Source organism: Stegodyphus dumicola, chromosome 7, assembly GCF_044657685.1.
Source record: "Stegodyphus dumicola isolate Sdum_Otavi_A_Nest chromosome 7, ASM4465768v1".
NCBI lineage: Eukaryota > Metazoa > Arthropoda > Arachnida > Araneae > Eresidae > Stegodyphus > Stegodyphus dumicola.
In genome coordinates, this window is record NC_140774.1 from 116,687,549 (window position 1) to 116,710,099 (window position 22,551).

A 22,551-nucleotide genomic window follows, 5' to 3' on the forward strand; every position below is an offset into this window, starting at 1 on the left:
CATAGAAAGAGTTCATCGAACTATGAAAGAAAGCATAGCTTCTTTATCCAATAAGGTAATCGAATGGTCAGATAGATTAGCTTTTTTCAAATTATATTACAACAATTCTAAACACATAGTGACAGGTTTTACTCCCGCACAGTTATTTTTTGGGCGAGAACTCAATACACCTCTAGATACAAATAATGAACCGGCAACGGTAGATAATCCTTCACAATACTTGTTACGTCAGAGAGAACACATTAAAGCAACTAGAGAATTAGTGAAACAAAACGAAGAAAAATATTTTCAGTCTCAAAATAAAGTCGTTAAAGGCAGAGAACCACCAAAATTTAATATTGGAGATGAGGTATTTTTAAAGGCTTTACAACCACCTCATGCTTTTCAGCCAAAATTCAATGGACCTTTCAAAATAATAAAAATTTTTCGAAATAAAAACTACTTAATTCAAAACATCGAAGACAACAAAACTACAAAAATTCATTGTAGCAAATTATTTAAAAGAGTTGATCCAAGGTTCAATTTGATTAATTAAAAACATTTATTTCATCGAGCTTGTGTTTCTTGTTCACTAAGTTAGAAAAAATAAATAAATAGAAAACATACACACATTTGTAAGTGTTAGGAAATTAGTGGATTTATTTCCAACAAAAGAATTTTTTTTGAGAATTCTTGATCAGTGTGGGTGTCGGTTGGCCACCTTCACTCACACGTTTGGTTGGCTGCAGGCTGGTCCGGGTTGACTAATGTCATGGAATTTACAAAAAAAAAAAAAAAAAAAAAAAAAAGTGTGCAGTACACTTAGTGATCATTACAAGTAACGAGCTAGACATGAAAATTGTGCTACTAAAACAAGCTTGAGTAGTAAAATATATATACATATATAACAATAATAAAAAGAGGAAGAAGAAAATTAACGTGTTAAAAAAATGAAATTGTAGAGTAATTGGTCTAGATGAATTTAGTAATTTCAAGGGCAAATTGATGTCATCCAGAAGAATTTATAGAATCTGTATAATTAGAAACTTGTCAAGAAAATGATCATTAATGCAGAGTTGTGTTTAACAGTGAAAATGTATGAATGTAAAAATAGGCATTAGCTTACAATTTCCATTTACAAAGAGAAAATTGTAACTTGACTACAAATTGTAATGAAAGTGTTTGCTGTAATTATATGAGTAACTTGTATGATATGTATTAGTTATTAATTTTTGATTGTACTTCATATGTGTAGCACTTATCCCAGACAGTGAAATTATGATAAAATAATTTTTGACTATTTTTCATTTGATTTAACTATTATACCAGATCATACTTGTAATGAGTGTTGTGCGTCAGTAAATTTATCGTGCAATGAACTGTGTTTCGGTGAAATTTATCATACAGTGCTCAGCATCAGTGAAGTGCAGTGTTCATGCAGTGATCTGTGCTTTTTCTTTGGCCGGAGGGAATGTGCTAGCAAGCCGGCATCTACCATCAGACGATATCGCTTCAAGAATTGTCATCGTATCGTCCAAGCCTTTGGTGGCAGTTGTTGGACCGGTTTTTTTCCTCTTCGGCTGCTGGCGTTCGAGGGTGTAGGACGGGCTTCGGTCTGTCCTCTCCGGCCGAAATATGATGTGCCATTTTTTTCCTGCTGCTTTTTGCTGCTCCTTCAATGCTGTCTGCCATAGATGAAAATCCTTTTAGTGAGATTTTTACATGAAGATTCAAGAAAATAATTACTCCTGTTTCCTGTACATCATTGCAGAAAATAATTTTTTTGAGCTTCTTCCTCCTTTCCAGAACTCTTCGCGCGCACGTGTTTGTGAGATTTCAAATTTCCTGATTTAAAGAAGAAAATGCAGAAATACCAGGATTGATCAAGTATGCTTAATGACTGCCAACAAATTTTGATTGTTCCTTTTACACCAAGACTTTGTTTCGAGCGGATCCAGATAGATTGACTTTATTCTCCGTGCAGTGTTAACTCTAGTGATGCGCATCACTCGTGCTTGATGTTCAAATTTATTCGTCTTTATTTATATTAATACTTAATTCAATATCAAAGATGAAGAATAAAATATAATTGATTTGGTAACATACAGTTGTCATACTTTGGGGTAAGTACTTTATTTTGCTGTCCTCTGTGGGTCACATATTTTATCCCTGTCATTCGGGTTATTGCGGAAACAACGTGATGTACTCTTAATCATTGTTATAATTTCTTCGCTGATAATTACATAAGAAATAAAAAAATATAAATATTTTTACTACATACAAATATTTTCACCACATATGGTGCCATAATTATTTTATACTGCATATCTATTCTCCAGAATATTTTTACTACATATCTAATTTTTTTACTACATGTACCACTAATATATATTACAACACTCATATACACGTTACACATGGGGAAAACCACGAAAACACCCATGCAGCCAACCCGTTCGCGGGATTCGAACCTCGGACCGAACTACCAGTGTTCAGCGACTTTACCGCTCGGCCGCTGGTGGGCCCCACATCCACAAACCGTACAAAATGCAACAGTATTAGATAAATTATAAGTACCTGTATTTTATGCGTCTAAGTAGTGATGTATACTGGCATATTTTAAATATTCGATATCAAGCTTGGCAGATGATACATTTGGATTTTCGACAGTGAGGCAAGCAGATGCGCAACTATAAGAAGTTGGCCGCGGTCTGGCCGCTTTGATGGATTTAAAGGGGCAATGAAATGTAAGCAGATCGTTCTTTTTTTCTCGCTTCTAAGCTATAGTCTCTTGCACAGTTCTGTATCCAGATATCCAGTTGATCCAAGATTATTATATTACAAGGTTTGCTCTTCTCGACCAAGATCATAGAGACGTCGACAACTTTGATTCCTAAATCTGAGCAGATGGATGAGAAGCATCACTTTCTAGGGCATTAGAAAAAGAAAGGCTTGACTTTGAAAAAGTATAACCTTGTCTGCTTATTAAGGCCTAAGTAATCTATTATACCATCTTCACTTTTACCACCTCTGATGACATTTTATATCTTGTCCTTTTGAATGCAGAAAGTGAAATCACATTGCCGTATCTCATTATTGATTTATACATATGCTATAAACACGTTATTCCATCTTTTGTTCCAATAGTGATATTGCATGCTTTATATGTTACATCGCATGATTTGGCATATACCCGAGGTTTGAGAAAGTTAAAGAATTTTTCACATAATAATACACTGGCATATTGTTCTTCGCTTTACACTCTTTGGGTGAAGGAAAGGCTTCACAAGAGCGTTGTATTTTCGAATAGAAGGTGAAATCTACTATGCATGTATACCATAGTAGCCGATATAAGGAAAGAAGGATAATTTATGACCACAAAATACCAATAAGGAAATCATTTATGACCACGAATTATATTTTTAGTCGTTATGCAAAGCAGATGTTTCATCGTGTATCTTCATATCACGTTTAGTTACTTTGTGGGTTTTCATGTTTCTATTGCATACTAAAAAATATCCTATTGTATTCCAAGAAAGATAATATTTTAACTGTTAAAGGAAAAAAAAGTATAAAATTCGTGAAAGTAACCTTAAGACAAAAAGAAAAAAATCAGTGTTGAAAGAATATAACTTTATCTTATGTAACTTCTAAAATTACATCGAGAAAAGAAAACATTTTTGATTATATTATGAGTCCATATAACTTACTGTAAAATGAAATAAAAAAATACGGCTGTACAGAAATTAGAAAAACTTTAATTAGTTACAAAATCTATATCAGTTTTTACCGCAAAATTTTAATATTAATTTAGTCAAACAAAACATTGAGGGATTCATTTAGATTTTGAAAACCTAACGCAAAGGAAAGATCTGGTGCCACAAATGAATACTAGGATTAATTTAAATATTTCCCGCAACTTATCATTCTGACAATCTTTCGAAGAGGTAAAATACGTGCCTGAGGTGTGCGTGAAGAATGGGTCAATAGATGACGTGAAGTTTTCTTCTAGATAATAATTCACATGTATTTAATCTCAACACGACAGGATTATTTCTTAACGTTTCATAAGAAAACAAAGATGTTTAAAGAAGAATCCAGTTTCGGGTAGAAATCAAATAAAGATCTCTTAAGAATCCTCATTAGGGCTTATATTATTGTTTTCCAAATTATCCTTCTTTTGACATGATTAAAATTAAAAAAATGCATGCTTCTTTAAATGTATTGTATGAATTTCCCCGAAGCGCAGGAATAAAATCAAAATTTGTTTTAATAAGCTTTTATTCAAAGGGAGGTGCTCAAGACTTTTTGATTTTGGTAAATGGAAGGGAAATAATTTTAAATAATAATTTTAATTTTCAAACGATATTCTCAGTTTTAATAAAAAGTAAATTAAGAAAAGCATTTTATTTCGCTTAAGAGACTGCAGGTAAATTTTAATGTCTGTTTTAAATCATAAGAAAGAAAATTTATTTATATTATTTATTTCAAGAAATTTCACGAATTTATTTCAAGAAATGTTTTCCTTTAATTTGAAAGCTACATTAAAAACTGAATGTATATCAATAACTCTCCCGTTTTCTTTTCCTACCATTTTAAGCTAAATATTTTGTGTAGACAACGTAATAACTAATGTCATGATTTGATACAGACAGAGTAGTTGTATCAGTCAGTATGATATCCAGTCCATCAGCGGCAGAGCGGTAAAATCGCTGAACGCTGGTAGTTCCGACCTGGGCTCGATTTCAGGCGAACGGGCCGGCTGCATGGGCTTCTTCTTGGTTTTCCCCATGTTTAAGGTATATACCAGCCAGTTTTCCTAAGAACGTTTTCCACGAAGGCATCCCTTTCTTTAGGCAGATAGCTTTAGTGAGCTTTGCCATATTCATATACCAAACCAGTGGGATTTTCGTTCTTCTGTATTTTACTCCTAAAGAGGTACTAGATGGTAAACTTGATTAAACTAATTTTTCCCCCTGGGTCTCGTTTCCCATGAAATGAAATTTGTTTTACTGCTTTTATATTCCTTGGAGAATTTTCATTTCCCATTACTTCAAATTGGGGTGTAGAAAAATTTCCTATAATTCAGTTATTACAAGGCCATGTACCAGTTTTACTCTCATCACAATCCACGGACGGGAATCTGCGTGAAGTAAAGGAGTATGTGTTTATTACTTTCAGTGTTTAAATAAAGGCGAAAATTATGGTAATTCTAATTTGACTATTAGTTAGCTAACATTAATGAATATGTGCATTTTGAACTTTCTAAGAAAGTACTGATCAGCCTTCTTAATGCCGACAAAACTTCATTCATTGCTTGCTCACTGCAAATAGTAAACGATGATAAAGCACGGGACAATTATTTTTAAGTTTTACCAATACTTGGATTTCAATTAAACTCTTCCTGCCCTTCTTGGATCATGTCACACTACTCACTCAGATTAAAAAGTATGCAAATTTAAGAGCTTGCCGCATAAATTAAAAGTAGAAGATTAATCTTAACTAAAAGTTCGAATAGTGTTTCAGCAGTCGCCGATCTGCCAAGAACCAATTCCTGCTCATTCCGTAAAGGGACCTTAATTAGTCGCGTTGATAAGTGCTTTACAAAGTTAATAGTAGTACAAACGACCAGTTCTTTTACTTTTGAATTTAGAACCTTGTTTATAAGTCACTCAGACTCAGATTTAGCGATAGTGTAAGTAGCCTTTTCTTGTAATATTGTTTATATGATAAGTTCTCGTTTCAGTTTGCTTTTGTATTTCAGTCATAACCCATCCTTAGTGGCTAGGGCCCACCAGCGGCCGAGCGGTAAAGACGCTGAACACTGGTAGTTCGGTCTGAGGTTCGAATCCCGCGAACGGGCTGGCTGCATGGGCGTTTTCGTGGTTTTCCCCATGTGTAACGTGTATACGAGCCAGTTTCCCTTAGAAAGTCCTCCACGAAAGGCATCCCTCCCTTTAGGCAGATAGCCCTCGTGTGCTTTGCCATAATTAAATACACCACACCAACACCTTAGTGGCTAAGAAATTTCTATCTGAACTGTGAATTTACTTATGATTTGTGTTGAGAGCCAATTAGTTGTTAGGAGCAATATCTCGTCAACTGCAATTAGCAGTTACATTGAATATTCAACTTTAGTTAATTTCACACCATAAAAATAATTTTTATTTAAAGATAGCACTTGAGGAACTCTGAGATTAATGATTCTGGCCGACTTCTCGCAAGTGGTATTTTAAGGCAAACATTTAGTTAATCATTTCTTCAAAATACATAACGCAGATTGGGCATATTTTTGAAAAAAATAACTTTTCGTTATTTGAGACAGGAACGGGGATAGAGCTTCCAAAATTATCCGCACAATATTTTTTTCCTTAACTTGCTCCAGTAATCTACGTTTAAGAAGAAAGAGATATTTGCGGCTATCGTGGTATTCATTAAAATAAAATTTTTAATGCTCAGACTCTTTACTTAATAGCCATTAGCCTTACCCCACTACAAATGCCGGAAATACTGACCATTTCAATATGGAAGCACGTAATAAGTGGCCATCGTTGCTTCCTATGAAGGGGGCCAGTTACAACCATGCCTTCTGTGGGATTCGAACCCGAGCGCAATGCTACAGGAGTCAGCTTCACTAACCACTATACCGGCAGCGCGGCTCATTAGAAAACTAAGAATTAACATTAGTGATAAATATATGTACGAAACCTAGGGATTACACAACTAAAATCGGATTCCATAAAGACCATCAGGCGACTTATCGTTCCGTTTTAATATACGAAAAAACCAACTACAACTGAAATGATGGTTTAAACTAAACTTTTTTGCTATAGCTTAACAAACACACAGTTCGGGTCTTAGAAAATTAATCACCACTGCTTGAGCGTTTTCAGCTAGTATAAAAGATTAAAGTAAGTAACGTTGGAATTCACAGAGCAAAGCCTTAATTCGCTCCGGCTGACGCTGAGGCTCAATATGTGAGTAACGCGGTTACCAAAAGTCTAAACCAAACTTAGAGAATTCTAAGAACTGCGTGAGGAACAGTACGAAGGTCAGGGTCGCTGCCAAAAGCTTAGAACTTCTTAACTTCAAGAGCCCTGTTCTTAAATATATATGCTAGCTAATTTGCATTCTGGTGGGAGCCGGCAAAGTGATAGAAGAGATAAAAATAAATAAGATAAAGGGTTAATAAACATAATCCTTACACACTGGCATTGTCATTATTTAAGTTATTAACGAAAATAGAAAAGACAGTTTCTTTAAAATTACTTATGCTTTTTTTTAAATAGTTAATCTTGCATTATTGTTTCATTAAATTTACTTTAACTGCAAATATGGAAATGCAACTTTTTATCCTTTTTTGCTTGTTAGACAGTGTCTATTTAAAATTATGCAAATATAAAACCATCACTGTTGCTAATTTTACCTAAAATTTCTCAAAAATCTCGCAAGAAATCCAGAGGAGAAAATAAAAGCATATTTTAGAAATTGTTCGAGACCTAAAAGCTATAGAGACCTGAGAGATCATTTTAAAATCTTTTAAAAATGTAGTTAAAATTAATTTTTATAATTTAATGATTTTAAATTTAATTACCTTGAATAATCATTTAGCCATAACATTTATTAACTTAGTATGAACAACCAAAAGAGACTGGATTTAGGTTCATTTATGACGAATACTATTAAAAAAAAAAATCTAACATGGCCAGCTCACTATCTCCCGCGGAATAGCAACGAATTTTAAATAAACTATCATTTTCGGTGGACCATTCGAAAGTAAAATTTAATTTATTTATAAACTTTATAGCTCAGTGTTAATTATAAACAGGGCTAAATTTTTATTACTCTGTTCTCTTATACAATGGACAACGATAACACATGCATTCTCATGCTTTTATTTGAAAATATCGCATTGATCAGTAAAATAATCCTCTGATTATATAGTATTTCGGTTTCGCAAATCAATGACTTCACAGACACAAAAATTTTGACAACAGCGTACGTTTAGAACTCCCAGCAGACTGTTAACAGTTCCCAAACATTTTTACATTTCTTTCAGTCTTTTCTCAGTTTATGATACCAGTTCAGTTTCTGTTAATAAGATGGCCAATTTATTTATTTGTCATTTTAGCTTTCTATTTTATCGAACATCAGTTTCCCTGCACTTACACCCTATAAAATTCAACAACAACTACAAAAAACAAACAAAAAAAGTTCAGATTTTACAGTACTTCAAAAGAGTCGTTTTTTTAACGTTTTGTGGGTTACCTTTTTTTTAATTAAATATCGCGTTCTACGCACTTAAACCAAAAAATTGAGTTCAACAGCAATATCGCAAAATAATTTGAAAATGAGCATATCTTAAGATTTTCCGGTACATATAGTCTCGTGCGCTGGAGATATAAAAATGTTTTTCTTTCCTCCGTACAGTGTTGCCATTGCTCGCTTTGAAATCGCTGAGTTTGTTAATTAAAATTTCGTTAAAGTTATACAAAATATGGAATAGATAAAACGAATTCCTAATTCCAAATTTGGGCTTCCACATATCCATATTCTATGGATGATTACGTTATTCAAATTTTGATGGTTCTAGATAATGTTGTGTTATCACAATGCGAGAAACATACATGCATTTATGCAGATTCTTCATTATTTAACTTCTTTAAATATAATACAGGGCTGTAATATTTGGTGGCAACACTTGAATAATAAACGTGAAAGAATATTTAAAGGTTTCAACGCAAAATGCCAAAACGAAACTAATAGCCCTTTTAAGCTAACGTCCTTTGGACTAATAATTTTTAAAATCAGCATATTTTTAGAATTCCCAACATAGTGTTAATTGCTTCCATACATTATTTTTATATACTCTATATTATTTGTATTTGTATTATTTCTTGTAAAATAACGCACAGAACTAAAATTTGGTGGTAGCAAAACTCAGGATTGAGGCTAATACAATTAATTGTTTCATAACCAAAGCTCCTTTTCATAATGAGCCTTTTCTCGTTGCATTTAGCATAATTCACAAGAGCACATTTAATCCTTTTAAATGTAATATATTGTTCGCAATCACATATCTATTTTAAATACCAAATTTGAGATAATCTCATAACTTTTTTACGAAAGTATGTTCGGATCTTGTAGTAAAGTATCACTTTCGGTTTATCAGTTTTAGACAAAATTTAATTTGTTTCATTGATATGAAAGCCGTAAATACTCAAATGGAAAAGTTTTGGATTATATTTTAATATTAAGGGCTTCAAGTAAATAACCACTTCCAAATATCCATTAAAGATTGTTATGGACCTCACGTATAGTTACACTTCTGGTTGTCCAATTTTATTCAAATCTAAATAACTCTTTGTATGAATGTAGAAAGCTTAAATACGGAAAATGGAAAATTTCGGAAGTTTTATAAAAAAGTTATTTTAAAAAATCTTCAGACACATACAGACAAGCAAACATCATTATAAAAATGGTAAAAACTTTTTGTGAGAGTTCTAATTCGGGCTTGTTAAGTGAAAACTCACTACCGAATATTTTAACTGAAAGCGTTACCTTCCTGATATATATAGGTTGGCGAAAGATAAAAATGCCTAATGTTCCGAAAAGAGTGTTTGAACCATTTAAAATAAATTAAAAGTTCACTGTAAAACTATTTTGAAAGCATTTTACAAGTAACGCTTAGATTTAAGGATATTTTTAAAAGCGGTAAATTACATATTATATCATTAGCCGTAATGTATTACTTTAAAAAATCGTGCAATTAAAAATTGTAATCAAATTTAGTTTCCTGTGCGACGAAATCTAGCTTCAAAATGCGATTCAGTGCCTTGTATATGTTACAGTGAAACACCGAAATCTGGAGAATGTTGACTTTCACCGGTGAATGTCAACATTCACATAGTCGATTGGTGTATGTCCGAAATATTTTCCAAATACTCTTATTTCTGACTTACACCGGTGAATGTCGACATTCACCATGTACTAATGGTGAATGTTGAACATATAAGAATATTAAAATAATAGAAGTTATAAACTTACCAAATTATGTGATTCAAATCTTATTTATTGCAACAACTTAAACTATTACGACACTTTGAATTGCACATGAGGCCCTTGCTTTTACAACTGCATTTATTTGTGGAACACTTCCTTTCGGAATGGCAGCGTGTAAATATACTCCTCTCTTTTCGACCTACACCAGAGCATATCTGTGATTGTCGACATACACCGGTGAGGGTCCGAATGTGCAAGAATGTAAAGAAATATTCGATCTTTCACCGACGTATTTGGTGAATGTTGACATTCTCCGGTGAAAGTCGAATTTCGGTCTTTCACGGTAACATATACACAATATGAGAGCTTAAACACTCTGGAAGTTTATTAGAAAGCGATAAAGTTTATTACTGCTCTAAATGTATACGGCAGTTAAAAACATAATTTTAATTTTGCAAATGAATTATTTAATTGAGGTGTAGTCTTTTGCCAGCTTTCGTTTTTTTTTAAAAGAGTCCATCTCAACCGCCTTTTACAATGATATTATTAGCCCAAAAGAACGGTAACCCAGAAAGGCTATTAGTTTCAAAACGATATTTTGTGTTCTTTCACTATAAATGCCCGTTTCGCTTTTTAAATTGTTGCCACAAAGTATTATCGCTTGTATTACATTTAAAGAAGTTAAATGAGGAAGAATAGGCATAAATGTTTCTCGCATTGTGAAAAAACGACGGTACCTAGAGCCATCAGATTTTGAATAACGTAATCCTCCATCCGAACAAGGGCACATGGACACCCTAATTTGTTTTATTACTTATTTCATATTTTGTAAAACTTTGAAGAATTAACAAACTCAACAACAAACTTTGAGATTAACAAACTCAACGATTTCAAAGCCAGCAGTTGCCACACTTTACGGAAAATAACAATTTCTATCTAAAGCGCGCGAGACTGTGTATAGAAAATACTAAAGATTTGCTGTTTTTAAATATTTTGTGATATTGTTGTTGAATTGAATTTTATGTGTTTTAAGTGGGAAGAACATGGTATTTAATAAATGAAGGTAACACACAAAAAGTTAAAAAATATAATATAGAATCTGAAAGTTTTTAGATTTTATTTATTTGTTCTTAATTAAATCATACAAATACGATTGAGTAAGTCGGTTGCTGAAATCGCACTCTTTCCTCAATTTATAAAAAAAATTCTGTTAATAATAAGTATTCTGTATGCATTTATTATTTTAAAATAGTTTAAAAAAAATTCACAGAATTCTTTTGTACTTAATTTTACCAGATTTTTCTATTGTCCAGATATTTTTAAGTAGTATGATTTTGACGTTTTTGTCTTGTATTTTTAGTGAAAATCTTTATTATTCAAGTACAACCGCCCGTTTTCGAAAATCGGAGTCTAAATACTAAAGACAAATCAAACTACAAGTTTATAACGTGACAGCCCTAGTGAATAAAGATAGATTGAACTACGACGGTAAATCGGAGTGCTTAACGAGAGCAGGGGATTACATCGTCCTCACATGAAGCCCCCTACCATATTAGATTCGCCTAGTACACTCCTCCTTCAAACGCGTCGTCGTATCACCCCCACGACGAATGAGAATTTACTGCAACATTACTTCATAATTTAGATTTCTCCGCTCTTCACTCCACTGAAGCAACATAAGACATTTATACAAATAAAGACATTCCTCGAGACTTGAAAATGTAAAGAGCTCCATTACACGGCCTAACATATGGTGTGTACAAATAATTGATGAGCAAACATTCTCAGCTCGTAATCATTTCGCCGCATCCATTGCAGGGCAGAGGGAAAGCGGCGCAACAGGAATTATTGACGTTTAACAAAAGCAAGTTTCTTTTTACGTATGACATCCGACTGCCGCAAAAGGACAAAGCAGAGTGGTATAAATTTAGAAAACGAAGATTTCATAAAAGCCGATGAACAGCATTAATTGCACGAAAAAACAATAAATAGATTGGGAGAGCTTGGTGCACATACAAAATTTTAAAGTTTTTAAAAATTTCCTGCTAGGTTTTAGTATCAGCTTGTTTCTTTTTTGTGAGATGGAGGACAGACTATTTACTATGTAAAACCGTAATTTAATGTGCTTATATTTTTCTATGTATACTTTTATGCACGAGCCATTTTAGACTTCGTCCGGATAAAATGATGTTTCTTGTGTTTTATAATTAAATATAGCATACGTCACTAAACACAGAAATTTTTCGTATAGCAGTACACGCTTAAAACGCGGTTTCGTTCGTCTAAAAAAATAGGTTTTCGTCTAGGAAATTAGAGTTACTTTCTGTAACATCGAATCTGGGGAGAATCTTCGCTCGGCGCGAAACAAGCTACACATTTCAATATTCATCGAAATTTTCACTTTCTAATTGTTAAACATTTTTTAACATTATATATTAAATATTAATGAGCCTTTTAGTGAAGATGCTTTTCATTTTTTTCTTAATTAAACTGCAGTTTTGAATTATTATGACAGAAGATATTTTTTTTAAAGTATCCATCACGGAATATTTTCTTTCGTTAAATGTAAAAATAGAAATTTTGAAAGGCTTTGAAAAAGAAGAAAAATTACATGTTAAGAAAACCTTGAATTTTAATTCGAGACGGAGCACTGAGAGCTTACGATACATAAAATTCGATTAAAAAGGAAAATCCTAAAATATTTAAAAACAGCATAACGTTAAAAATTTCCGATGAACAGTCCAGCTCGCTGGAGATAAAAATGTTTTATTCCGTACGGTGTTATCATTGCTCGCCTTCAAATCATTGAGTTTGTTAATAAAAAATTCGTTAAAGTTTTACAAAGTATGAAATAAATAATAACGCAATTTCAAAATTCGGGTTTTCAGATGCCTATCTTCGGGTGCGACTACATTATTCAAAATTTGATGGCTATAGGTATTGTCGTTTTCCCACAATGCGAGAAACATGCATGCATTCATGCAGATTCTTTACTTTTTAATTTCTTTAAATATAATACAAGGCAGTAATGTTTGGTGGCAAAAATTTGAAACATTATAAGCCGTTCATAGTGATTCAAAGCAAAATGCTATTTCGGAACTTATATCCTATACGGACACCCTTTTAGGACTAATAAAGTAAACAAACAAAAAGTTAATAATAAAAAAGCAAAAAAGAGTTTTGTAAGCCATAACTCTAAGAACATAATTCTAAACATATGCTGCTATTCTACTTTTAAAATTTTTCCAGTTCTATTGTTGAATTGTATATGCATAAGAGCGAAGAAAATGATGCTTAATAATAAAGCTAAAAGGAATAGAAAAAGAAGTGGGGTAGCAGGAGTAAATGCAACAGCAGACTACTAGACTGCGAGCTCAGCGAAAGCGAAAAAAATCCTTAACAATCCCTTTTGGGCGACCGTTAAAATTTGAAGTCTTTCAGATTTTGCAATTTTCTTTTTTTCCTTCTTTCTTTCTCCTTTTTTTTCGGGGGGGGGGAAGCCGTGCAAACATGAAAAGTGAACTGTATTCTAATTGAATTTTGAAGCACCAGTAAGTTTCTAACAGCCATGTAATTGTGCTTAACTTTACACGTCAAAGACCCACAGACGAAATGCTTTTAATTAATTTGAATCCCTTTGAGCAAAGGGGAAAAGGAACGAAACCTTAATCAGTCAAATCTGAGTGATGATAAGTCTATTACATCTTAGTTGCTTCGCCTTTATAGAGACTGTTCGAATTTGAGAGAATTAAGCATGAAAAATCTCTTGTGCCGTCGGCCCTCGCCAGAAACCAAACCATGCATATCCGGTTTACTAGCTTATTTTCTGGTTTCTTCATAGTTCATATTTATACCTTCGATGTTCATATTTATAAATTGGGTTTGTGCTTTAATTATCTTCGTTCTTCCTCTGATGTATGCATCTGATGTATCTGAATTCCGCAGGTTACCTGATCTAAAGCAAAAAGCTCGTTTTTAGCGGAGCTATTTTAGATCTACCTTGCGGAAAGGAGATAAACAGTTCAAGTATGATATTTTATGTATCCTGATAATTGGTTCAGGAACTTAACTTCGGAATTGATACCAACTCCGCAGACAGCATTCATTCTTCGAAGGGGATTGGTTTTTCTGACCGGGTGCAGCGGTGTCGCACCAACTAGAAGAAAACTAGCTGGACGTATTAACCCCTATACCACAAGGATATATGACAAGAAAGCTGTTGATTACTCACAATCAATCTTCATTCCATTAATCTGAATAAGTCCCATTAGATCATAAACCATTGAAATAGAGTGCCATAATTTGAAATTTCATTTGCAAATCGTTCAGTATTCTTCTGATTTTAAAGTTTACGGAGTCGAATTATTCTCATATTGAGAAGCTATTGTTTACTTGCACAGTTTGATGAGTAAAAAATTAAAACTTAAGAAATAATAATATATGAGCTAAGCGGAAATAATACATTTATAATGCCGCATGACAAGATATTACAATTTTTTTTCATGAAGACACAATAGCAGCCGAAGTTTATATCGATGCACTGATTCACTAAATTTTCCAACATTTGGAGAAGAGCTGTAGAGACATTAGGATTTTATTTGAAGCATGAAAGATGAAAAATGAGCAACGCCTTCGCCGGGAATCGAACCAGACTTCTAGAATACGCGCCCAGCGTGCTGACCACTACACTACGAAGGCATGCTAAGAAGGCGAATGAAATACCTTATATACTCCCCCTTTTAAAGGGCGACTGGGGTTTAGGGGACCCAATCGCCAAATCCCGGGTGTGGAGAATCATCATCCACCAGTCTTTTAGTTCGGGCGTCACAGTAGAGTCATTAGGATAGTTTTGAAAGCAGCAGAGATGAAAAACGAGCAGCGCCTTCGCTGGGAATCGAACCACGGACTTCTGGAATACGCACCCACTGTGCTGACCACAACACTATGAAGGCAGGAGAAATACCTTATAGGGTCTACCAGAGGTCATTTTGTCGCATCTCTAGGTTATATAATTTGTTCTCCTAGTTACAAAAATTTTGAACCTTTTTTTGCATGACTATTAGGAAAGGTATAAGTTGTTCCATACCCACATAACAAGGTGTTAAAATTTGTTCAGGAACTTTGTGGACACCCTGTATATAGCATAGAAAATTAACAATTAAGTAGGCATGAGAAAACGTGCAAGATTTTATATTAATTAACCCATTATCTCAATATTTTCTTTGCAATGTCATTTTCGTTGGCTTCCACTCGACTGCAAATTAATTAACGTATCTATGGAATTCTTGAAGTGAATGTGAAAGCTTGTGCCAACGAAGCAGACTTTTATGATATTTTATCGCTCAGCTGTTTGGATAACTTATTTAGACTTAAACGTTCTGTTAGCCGTGTTGCTCGCACATTTAGAATACTGATCTGAAGACTGAGAGGAATTTGCCTTGTCAGTTGCACGAGTTAAATTCCTATACTTTGTAGGATTTATGTTAATTAACCAATTATTATGATTTGAACTTTGAACTTTACTTTAACGTCTTCCTTCCGTAGTTCTCACTAAAATGCAGATTAGTTGTTGCGTACTTAAGCAGATGGTTTTAATATTGTTACGAAATGTACAGGCGCGGTAATATGGCTTCCCCGCAAAGCAGTTTGAGGGTTGCCATAAAATGGTAAGATAAGGCAGGGTTGCCACATTTAGCGAGAAATCGCCCGTTTGGCGACAAAATTGGCGGTACGCGATGGACGCATGGAGAACCTTCTGGAGCGAATTCTTACCGGTTTGGCCCGAATGTTCTCGAACACCAGCCGAAAGCTACATAAACCCTGCTGGTCCGCAGTCAGAGAGTGTGCCTCGTCGAGAGGGCGAGTCAGAGTGCCTCGTCTAGAGTGTGTCTCATCTAGGTAGTCCGTGCGGAAACGATCGAGTTGACAGGCGGCAGAGAGTGCCGAGTGGCTCGTCGAGTGCATCGAAGAGTCTCTTAGTGTATCGCGGTTAGTGCATCGTCGAGAGCGTGCGTTGAGCTCCGAGAACGACTGAACCGAAGAGTCGGGATCTGTGCTCTGTGTATCGTCGAGTGCATCGCGAATTGTAGCGTGGAGAATGTTGAGAGTACGTGGAGTTCCGAGAACGACCGAGCAGAGTCGGGAGCTATATTCTGTGCTTTGCAGTGAAGCTGTCTCCACCGTTATTGCCTGACAGTGTAAAGGGTGTCGCTGAATGTGTCAGCGTTTTTTTACAACAGTTCGACGACTGTAAAAATGATTTTGGCTGTCCTGATTAATATTGGTAAATAAAGTGTGTTTCGATACTTTATCATCAAGTGTCGTCGTCGTTATTCACTCCAAATCTAAAAACCCCGTACGAACGGGAAGGAAGAAAATAACGTAACAACTGGTAACAGAAGAAAACGCAATAGCTGGTGTCAGATAAATAACGTAACAACTGGTGTCAGATAAATAACGTAACAACTGGTGTCAGATAAATAACGTAACAACTGATGTCAGATAAATAACGTAGCAACTGGTGTCAGGAAAAAAAAAAAAAACATAACAATATGCTAGAGTTCCTGGCAGCCTCGCATTGCAGCTACGTACTACATCAACTATGCCAAAGTTATTCTGCCTTTAGCAATTTTCTAGCCGAGTTTAAATACGCTCAGAAAATTATCTTGAGCCAGCTTAAGTAGTCTATTCTATGTGTAGTCTCAGACTACCTTAACAATATTTCAATTTAACAGCTTCTCATATTAATTTAGATACCCGCAAGTAGGGGAGCTTCATCTGTCGCACAAGTGTTAGTGCCTTCTATTCATGTAAGAGTTAAATAAAAAGGTTAGTTTAACCTTCTTATGACTTAATAATTTGTTTCGGTCTTAAGCGATAACCTGTTTCCAATCTAGAAGAGTTTCCAGGATATTGATACAAGCTTCCAGATATAGCAGAATCCTACAACTTTAATACTTTTATGTTAGTCTAAACCTCACAAGCAGAGAAGTTTGTACATACGACCTGTGCATTTTGTACGTTTTACGAAAACTGTTTGTTTAAACCTTGTCCTGATCATAGTTGCTTGATAAAGACGCAATGATAAATGAACTGAAGCGACAGACCTACATGGAACGAAATTTAGTCTTCTAAGTATTTGTTTTTTTTTTTTTCTACAAACTGTTACTTAAAAAGCAAAACATATCACTCATCACAAACCTATAACTTTGAAACGATAAACGTGAATTTTAGAGTTATCAGTTATCACTTGTAAAATAAATTCCCATTTTAAACTGAGTATGAGATAAAGAGAAATCTTAATTAAGTTAATTATTAATTGTTAATTTAAATAAATTATCAATTCTTTTAAAACACACTTTTGTTCCCCGAATATATGCAAGCTTAAAATTTTCAAACCTTATTTTATTGTGGTCAGATTATTAATGCCAATGTAATTTATCAGTTACGTTTAACTTTTAAGTTAAAAGAAAATATAAAGGAGAAACATTAAGTCGATTAATGAAGAGAAAGTTTTTCCTCAAGGTGCGATTATTCAGATTATTTAATCATCCTTCTTGAATAATATTTTCAATATTTCCACGCTAACGTAAATCAGGCTATCTTATACGAAAACCGTTAGATTTCTTCTGAAAACAGACAAAAAAATGATATATTAAGAGATCAGAACAATAAATTAGGGCAAAGAAGTTTGTGACTTCGTATTCATCACTATGGCAGTTCTGCATAATTAGTGATTTTATGGGTAGAATATAAATAAAAATCAAGAGATTCCTGTATTTTATTTTTAGGATTTTTTTATGAACTTTTGTGATTTGAGGAGTTATAACGCATCCCGAATCAATCGATTCCTCATCAAGCTAAGATTATTAATTAATAGCACAGAAGTTAATTAATTATGCTGAAAAACACTGGTATTATCTTTTTTATGATTTTATTCATAAAGTAGCGATTTTTTTCATAACATTTCTGAGAACGATTCTTTTTTATTGCTTTGAATACTTGATGCGGAAGATTTTTCTCCTCCGACTTTAGCCCTGCTGTTGAGAGAAAAGAGAGAAATTTCTCCAGGCAGGTAATGTCCTCGGACATAAAAGTTTAAAGCATTTTGAAGAAAAAAGGTCTTTTCATTCTGAAAACTATATTAAGTAACACACAGAAATATTTCAAGAATGACAAAAGAATTTCTATCTGAAAAAGAAATTAAAGTAGCAACGCATAATATCCATATGGTTTGGTGCTGCATATTTACTTTAAATAGCTTAATTTAACATCACTTTTGAATAACAATAAAATTAATTCTTTAAGCATTCAAAACAAAGTTTCAATAATTTTCATAACATGATCATGTTGTTTTTATGTTAACAATGTGTTCTGTCAATCCCTTTTCGGTGTTATAATTAAGATACATATTTTGCATTTTTCATAGTTTTAAATTATTAACCACTTCACATGCATAAGTTAACAAGTAATTTATGATATACGTTAAAATTTGTTGTGTTAGGTATTTGTAATAAACGTTAAAATCATTATTTGTTGCAGAATTATAGAAATATTTTGCAAATTTTAGACTACTTCAAAACGTATAAAACGCGATATGAATTTAGTAATAATAAAAAAAGAAAGCGTAAAATGTTGTGAATTAGAATTAAATTCAAAATAATGATAAGTTATGGATAAATGCTTTAATGATAGTTACCTGTAAAAACGTACTGCACAAGTTTTTAACATTACAAGATAATAAAGAAAATAATTTCAAATTATTTAAAATTTAAAAATTAAAAGTATTCAGTTTGACATTTTTTAAAATTTTGACTACAATTTCTTATTGTTTTTTGAGCTGAAATTAAACTGAATATAAATTTAAAAAGGAAATTAAAAATTCATGAATGTACCCTCATAATTTAACATAATCCTCAAAAGTATTCTTGTGTTATTTTAAAGAGAAGTACATTGTTTTGTTATACATTTCTTAAAATGTATTTTTCATTCTTGCAAATTCTAATTTTCAATTTGTGCATTAAAATGATTCACATTTATATGCCTGAAATTGTGTCTTAGAGAAATGCTGTTAGATTAATTTATATTTAGTTAAAAATGAACAGATGAAAAACTTAACATAGAAGTATCTGTAATCTCTGTCAAACACAGTAATACAGTATTAATAAATAGATTGCCCACTGGGACTTTATTTTCGTATAACACTGACAACGTAAAGAATAACACATTTATATATTATTCAAAAATAAAGCAAAAATTAAAACTAATTTAACGTAATAAAAGATTTATCGTCCTTTGAGTATTGATTGTTTAATATAATAACCTTTTTCTCCGAACTGGGACTTACATGAAGCACAAAACCAATTTCTTAAATAACGTGTTTTAAACTTAAATTAACAGCGGATCTAAAATAAGGAAAGTGCACCTCAGAGTCAATTATTTCATTAACAGAAGACTTTCTGTTTCTCAGTTTCCTGCTATTATATCGTTATAATTTTACTGATTCTTTTGAAAGTTCTAACCATAGATGTCATGATATGGTTAAAGAATCAAAGACCATTATTTATATTAGCAATGAAACAGTATGTCTGTTAGCACATGACTGTATTACTTACTCGCGACATCATTGGGATTACTTATGACCATTACAAGAACAAAATTCTGGAATACTCCGTATTATTTTATTAAGGAAATGTAGAACGTACTGTAGAGTAATGCTTGTAATCAAAGGTACTTAGAAAGTAAATGTGATCTAACCTTAAAAAAATATTGCCAATACTTATTTCAATATAAAGATTTCAAACTTTTTGAAAACTGGCAAAAGAATGAAAACTTTTACTTTTACTCTGTTGTTAAATGTTCTGAGTAACGCATTAATTGGAAAATTCTAAACCGCCTTTTGTAACTACTCAGTTGTATTCTGTTTAGGTGAGTATGAACAAAGATGTTACAAATCCTTTAAATTTACATTTTTCCAATTCTTGGTTTCGGTTTATTAGATTACGGCAAAGCACTCGAGGGCTATCTGCCTTAAGGGAGGGATGCCTTCGTGGAGGACCTTTTAAGGAAAACTGGCTCGTATACACGTTATTATACATGGGGAAAACCACGAAAACGCCCATGAAGCCAGCGCACTCGAGTCTTCTTTAAACTCTCTGTAGATTTGCAATACATTTTATATATATGACATACTTTTTTCATCAAATTAATCTGTCGTCTATATAGCCGTCTAACATTTCCCAAGCTGTCTAAGTTTTAGTTTTCTTTTCTTTTCTTTTCTTTTCTATATATAACCTGTTATGATATCTTGAAATCTTGAAAAACAGTCATTCGCTATTTAGCTAATGCTGTTCCCAAGATTAAAATTTAATTTTGGAAAAGACATAGAAGAAAACTGTATTTTAATTTCCTAAAATTAATTCATATTTATTAAACAACTGAAACTTTTATTTTCCTAAAATTAATTCACATTTATGAAATAACTGAAACAAATTTAATTTATTAAAATATTTTACATATCGTAGTCTGGCTTTTTCGAAAGACAACTGTGGCAAAGTCGGCTCATCTTCATGATTTAATGAAATTTCAAATATATTGTAAAAGGCCATCTTGGGTAAAAATAATATTCTCTGGGATGATCTGTTAAAGGAATAAATATGGTATAAAATATCTTGTAGTTTTCATACACAAATATACGAAAATTTCCTCTTTTAAATGTCACAATTATTGATTCAGAAACTCCCCCGCATGGACTGTAACCATAGCAACAAGACATCCCAAAAGAACACGCAGATGAAACTTTTAATACTACTTTTCCATCCCATTGTTTTACAGATATCATTATTTACAATAGCATATAAGAAAAAGAGGCGACGGACAATGACTATTGTGAAATCTTAACTTACCCGAAATGGGACAGGTAGTGATTTACGAGAGAGCCGTAAACCATTTCTGCGGGTCTCAAAATGGACGTGGTCGGTTGTTGGGGATGATCTGCATTGAGAAGAGCGTGTGCTTGGCCGTACCGCTAGCACATCCCACGCCGCACCGGCGTTACTACTACCACCGCTTCGATTCATTGCGATCCGCGCCATCTGCTGGAAAAGTTGGTGGTTACGTTGCGTGGGATATTCCCCCCTCCTCTGTTGTTCTTCAGTGGTGGCGACATCTTGAAATATCCATGAATGAGTGAATGATGATCTTAATATAGAAAAGTAAATCCGCGACATATAATAGTGGTTGTTTTCATGCTTATATGATTTCAAAGAAGCTTCGCCTTAGAACTACGGATTTTTTCTTTAATAATTCTTCAAATTTTAAAATTGATAAGTCATAAAAAAAGGAATTTAATTGTGTTTTTAAAGTGAAATATAAAATGCGTTTAATAAAATAATATATTATATTATTCTTAACATAAACATAATTCATAAACATCGATTCAGAGTTAAATAATAATAATTTATTAAATAAGATTCTATCATTCGCATTCGCAATGATACATTTTAATATTATAAACTATATATAAGTAAGTTATTTATCCTAGGCATATCTATATATTTATGGTTTTCTACACTGATGCAAACTTATTCTACCAATTCCTTAAAATTACCGACAAAAAAAATGTGCTTTTACAGATATTATTTTCTATATAATTCTAATCATCGGACTTTGAAAAGTGAATATTTCGTAGAAATGTTTTTCAAGTAAAGTATAAAATGTATAGAAAAGAAGAAATATATCAAAATTTTTTTGAAGATTTTAAGCTTTCTTTCATAAATTATTCACGGCCCACCAGCGGCCGAGCGGTAAAGTCGCTGAACATTGGTAGTTCGATCCGAGGTTCGAATCCCGCGAACATGGGTGTTTTCGTGGTTTTCCCCATGTGTAACGTGTATACGAGCCAGTTTCCCTTAGAAAGTCCTTCACAAAGGCTTCCCTCCCCTTAGGCAGATAGCCCTAGTGTGCTTTGCCATAATTAAAATACACCACACCACCACACACCATAAATTATTCACGTTTATCAAAATATATTTATAATAGGGTCAAAATTATTTCCTTTCTGGAGACGCAGGACAGATATTGATAAAAGGACAAACCGATTTTTACAATTTAAATGCATGCATTTATGTTTCATTAGAATTAATTTGATTATTTGATTATAAATCTCCAAGATCAAATTAAACATATTTCTTCAAGAAGTTTCCGTCAAAATATGCTTTTAAGATAAACAGGAAGTTGAAATTCAACAATTAAAATTTAGCAGATCCTTCGATTCCCACTACTTGGATTTGGAGTCACTGAGAGTTTTTTTAAATTTCGGACTTGATATTCTATTTAAGTTATTTAAATAGACCCTGAGCTGACAAGTCTCTCTGATGTGTTTTGAACGTCAGTTTTGCCAGCATTTTAGTTTTTATACCGAGTTTGATAAATATTGAAATTTTCCAAAATATAAACATTAAAGAAGGAGGTTTCCTATTAAAGAAAGAGTGACTGCTCTACCCTAAATTTTAACTTTATTTAATTAAGAGTTAGTGTTTGCTTAATATTAAAATTTCATTTTAAATAAAA

At 33.0% G+C, this 22,551-nt stretch overlaps 1 protein-coding gene across 1 annotated transcript in view; it reads right to left on the reverse strand.

The window, feature by feature from the left end:
- Window positions 1-21,019, reverse strand: part of LOC118186222 (uncharacterized) — a 103,915-nt gene extending 82,896 nt beyond the window's left edge. Inside the window, exon 1 of the mRNA XM_035356297.2 lies at window positions 20,886-21,019. The gene's annotated coding sequence lies outside the window, so the exon portion shown is untranslated. The remainder of the gene's footprint in view (window positions 1-20,885) is intronic.
- Between the last annotated feature and the right edge of the window lie 1,532 nt (window positions 21,020-22,551).